At 29.9% G+C, this 5,371-nt stretch overlaps 1 pseudogene; it reads right to left on the bottom strand.

Moving 5' to 3' along the window:
• Positions 1-3,998: 3,998 nt before the first annotated feature.
• On the bottom strand, positions 3,999-4,943 carry LOC114634567 (annotated as a pseudogene).
• Positions 4,944-5,371: the final 428 nt, after the last annotated feature.

The raw sequence follows: 5,371 nt of genomic DNA, 5'->3' as shown, positions 1-5,371 counted from the left end.
TGTATATGTATATGTATATGTATATGTATATGTATATGTATATGTATATGTATATGTATATGTATATGTATATGTATATGTATATGTCTCCCTGTCTCCCAGAAGCTAATAATTGCCAGTAGCTCCATAGCAAGGTTGGGACTTAATTCTCATCTACTGTCTCCATATTAGGATTTGATCTACTGTCTCCATATTAGGATTAGGGATGGCTTAGGCTTGCAAAGCTGAGGGTTTTGTTTTTTGTTTTTTCTATTCTTAAAATTAATTCATCTACTAACTTTACATGCTAAACACAGCTTCATTTATTTCCTTTCCTCCAATTCCTTCCTTTTCATAACCTATACATAGTTCATCAGTCCCTCCTTTATGCTCAGAAAATGGAAGGCCTCCTGTGAAAGTCTTAATAACCTTGGCATATCAAGTTGCAGTAGGAGCAGGTGTATCTTCTTTTATTGTAGCTAGACAAATAGAAGGAATACTACCAAACTCAGTCTATGAGGCCATAGTGACTCTGATACTTAAATCACACAAATATTCAACCAAGAAAGATAATTTCAGATGAATCTCCCCTATGACCAATTATGCAAAAAAAACTCAATAAAATACTCTTAAACAGAATCCAAGAACACATCAAACACATCATCTACCAAAATAAAGCAGGCTTTATTCCAGAGATGCAGAAATGTATTTTTAAAAAATTGGTGTAATTCACCATATAAATAACTGAAAGAAATAAAAATACCCACACAATCATCTAATTAGTTACTGAAAGAGGCTTTGAAAACTCCAACAACCTTCGTGAAATTTTAGCTAAAGAAATAAGAAAAGTTAAGGAGATAAAGGGGACACAAATTGGAAAGGAAGAAGTCAAAATATTGATGTTTGCAGATGATGTAATAGTATGTGTAAGTGACACCGAATATTCTACCAGAGAACATCTACAGGTGATAAACAGCTTCAGTAAAGTGGCTGGGTAAAAGTTAATCAAACAGATCAGTAGCTCTCATATATACATATTATAAACAGAGAATGAAACAATACCCTTCACAATAGCCACAAATAATTTAAAATTATTAGGTGTAACTTTAACCATGCAAGTGAAACATCTGTATGACAGAACTTCATGTGTTTGAAGAAAGAATTTGAAGAAAATATCAAAAGATGGAAAGATCTCCCATGCTTATAAATAGTTAAGATTAACATAGTAAAATATGGCCATTTTCACAAAAGCAATATACAGATTCAATGCAATTCCTTTCAAAGTTCCAACACAATACTTCATAGATCTTGAAAGAACAATTCTCAACTTTATATGGAAAAAAAAATCTAGTATTAATCCAGGATTTCTAAAACAATCCTGAGTTATACAAACTTTTATACTGAGACTATTTCAATATCTGATATGTGTAAAGCATGTAAAGATATAATAATGAAATTACAGAACAAATAGAAGTATGCAATTGTAATTATATAATCACATTACAAAATGGTTTGTCATATATTATAAATACTAGAACATAGTTTTATCTCACCTAGAATTTATCAATTTCCTCAAGTTAAGTACTATAAACAAATTACAGATGATGTGACTAAATTAAGAAACAGAAATGCATGATATAAGTTCCGTAAATATTGACAGTAAAGTAATACTAGCTCAAATATATCATATATGAGAACACAACATGTAAGAATGAAGGACTAAGCATGAATCCTACTATCCATGTAAAACGTTGTGCCAGGTATATGTACATTAATGAATCAGAGATGGATAGAAAGCTAGTGATTGCTGACCAGTTATTCTAGTGTTACTGATGAGTTCCAGGATCAATGAATAACAACATATTAAAAAAAATGAGGAAAAATATAAAGAAAGGCAACAAATTGGTAATTAGTGATAAGCCAAACTAATGAGTAAATAACAAGTCTTTATTTAATTCGTATCTCTATTCACAGACATAAACTAATTATAATATGAATGTGTATAGGTCCTGGACAACATAGATACCAAAGAAAAACAATATTAATTTCCTATGGGACTGCTATAGGCTAAGGTCAATATTTAGAAGGGATAAATAAAGTATATGAATATGTAGATATTTAGGAGATTTAATTAAATGGCGGTAGTTGGAATACATGAAAAATTATAAGATTATTATCCACTAAAGTAGAACATTTTCACTTTGATCAAATTACAGAGAGCAATTTAGAAAATAATAACTAAATATGGCTTTATATTTATAGTCAACAGTGACACAGTAAGTTATATCTGAGGGCTTGAAAAAAGTTTTAAAGTATTCAATTCTAGAGGTTACAAACAAAAATTAAATTTTTGGAAACTGGAACTATTTCTCAAATAATATTTAAATAAAGGAAAGACCATTTTGATTATGTTAGAATTTGTGAAGATGAATTTGTAATAATAAAGGCACTATTATTCCTCTATAAGAAAATATTTATAACATGTAAATATATATATATATGTATATATATATATATACATATATATAGTGTCAATTCTATGTCAAAAATATCTTAACTAAATGTAATAAAAGGTATGTCAATCATTGTATTACACTTTTTCAATTTTCAGATTTTTCAATTTTTAAAAATTTTCTTTGGTGCATATATATATATATATATATATATATCCAATTTTCTTTACAGTCATGTTGTGACAGCTAGATTGGGGTAATACATTGGAGTTTTGTGGGTTTACAAGTATGTATTAAATTTAAGGCAATAGATCTCTTCTTCCTGACTTTATTTGAAGCAAATTCTTTAGCAGTAAAGGATAGAGCCCTCTCAGCAATTCCTTCCTTCATGTTTGGAGGTTGAGGGGATCATTCATTGACAGACCTAGTACAGATACTGCTGTTACTATTTTGTGGTCTCAAGAACTGTATTTTGTCTCTAAAATTGCATTTCACAGATCCATTATTTCAAAATTTTATTTTAAATAACTAAAAGTTAATCATATCAAGGACAATGAGCAAGTAAATTTTTGATACTTATCAAAGTAATTTTGTTTCTAAAATACTTACTAGAAACATATATATAGGATATTGGATAATACAGATTATCTGTATTGGATAATACAGATTTCTGACATGGTAAATTTATATCTTATTTGAAGGAATGGTAGATGAGAATAGTGTACTGATTACACATTCACTGACAATGTGAATTGCCAAAGAGATAACAAAAAATTAGACCTTTGTATGTAAAATTGCTTACTACTTCCAGGAGTCCATAAGTCACTTAAATGAATGAAAGAGATGAAGCAGAGTATGGTGACGATAACAAGAACTTTGTGTCTTTGTCTTACAAATGCATATATTCACATTATGAGACTAAGAGGAACATGTGCTAGAGTGTAAATAATCTTTATAATGTAACTATTGATTAAAATGTCAGTGTTTTTAGTTGCAAAAATATTTTATTATAACTTATTTCTATTTTAATAATTTAGCTTGAATTTAAACATTTGAAGTACTAAATATTTTTTCAGATAATTATGTTTGTTATTCAGCTTAATTGAAAATAATTTCTAAAGCATCAATCAATAGCCTTCACATACAAGTAATCATTGTTTCATGTAAAATAATGTGCATTAATATACGGCAAGAATGTACGTTTTGCAATATTAAATGATGACATTTATTATTATTTTCTCAAATAGTTTTATAAATTATCTTACCACATTATTCTAGAATTCTTATTCTCTGTTGCTGTTGAATTGAAGATTAAACACCCTGTAAATTTTGTTATTTCATATTATAAGAGGATCCTATCTGACATGGTGGTCACTTTTATCATAATCAAATGGATATTTTATTATATAAACTATACAAAATTCATTTCTAATAGTTTCAATTAAGTGCTGTGCAGTGAAAAATCCCCAAATATAAGAAAATGAAAATGTTTTCTTATTTTTAAGGCAGACAAGCCAAGGGGATAATGTAAACAAAGGATTATTGACCCTTGGCCTAATTGTTGCCTTAATAGTCCAGACCTATCTCTCTTTTCTTTATAATTCTATCAATAGCACATTTTACTTCTTTGTTTCTGAGACTATAGATGAGTGGGTTCAGCATGGGAATCACAATGGTGTAAAACACAGAGGCTAATTGATCCTTTCCTAAGGAGAAAGATTTATTTGATTTTAAATGTGTGAAGATCATGGTACCATAAAATATGGTAACTGCCAGGATGTGAGAAGCACAAGTTGAAAAGGCCTTTTGCTTTCCTGAAGTGGAATTGATCTTCAAAATGGTAGAGAGAATAGACACATAAGATGCAAATATTGTAATAAGGGACAACAGTAGAGTGGAACCAGCAAAAATGAATATAATGGATTCAATATCATGTGTGTTGCTGCATTAGAGGGCTATAAGTGGGGATGTGTCACAAAAAAAGTCATGGATGACATTGGAGTTGCAGAAATCCAGTGTACCCATGCACCACATATTGACAGTAGAATCCACAGCTCCAAACACATATGACCCAGTAAGGAGGGAACTGCAGAATCTGTTAGACATAATGACTGAATAATGTAGAGGATTGCAGATAGCTACATACCGATCATAGGCCATTGAAGACAGAAGGAAACACTCAGTAGCTGCGAAAAGGACAAAAAAGTACATTTGAATGAAGCAGCCCACAAAGGAAATGTTCTTAGTGGAAGTCAGCAGGTTTTCTAAAGTTTTAGGTGTGGTGACAGTTGAGTAACTGAGGTCAAGGAATGACAGGTGGGTGAGAAAGAAATACATTGGAGTGTGAAGCTGAGCATCTAGACGGATGATCAATATCATGCCTATGTTCCCCAGAACAGTGACCAGGTATATCAGGAGAAAAAGCACAGATAGGACGAGCTGAACCTCCTTGGAATCTGTCAGCCCCATGAGGATGAAATCAGGTTTATTTGTATAATTCCAGGTATTCATTGTGAACTACCCTAAAATGAAATGAAAGTTATGCTTACTTAGATCAAGTAAATATCAATAAAATATTTTATGTATATTTCTTTATTTTCATAATTAATTTCTGTTGTCACAAATATTCTTTCTACAGGATTACTAGAAACTATCATGTAATAAAGATCATGGATTCTCTTATATTTTCAATAGAACATATAATACCATTTTCATAGTGGAACAAGGTACAGAAATATTAATTACTATTGAGAAATATTAAATTACTATTTCAAATGCTTCTTAATTGTATGTATACATAATTTCACTGCAGAACATATTTGTGATTCTGTATTGCTCTCTATAAGTAGATTCTGAAATTTGATCAAAACTTTTAATAAACAAAAAAATTTAGAAAATAATTTTAACGTAACATTTGTTTTTTTCTTCAAATGTGATTT

The sequence above is a fragment of the Grammomys surdaster genome, unplaced genomic scaffold (genome assembly GCF_004785775.1).
Source record: "Grammomys surdaster isolate TR1022 unplaced genomic scaffold, NIH_TR_1.0 980, whole genome shotgun sequence".
Lineage (NCBI taxonomy): Eukaryota > Metazoa > Chordata > Mammalia > Rodentia > Muridae > Grammomys > Grammomys surdaster.
The sequence above is the reverse complement of the archived record's forward strand: the minus strand, read 5'-3'. Positions and strand labels throughout refer to the sequence as shown.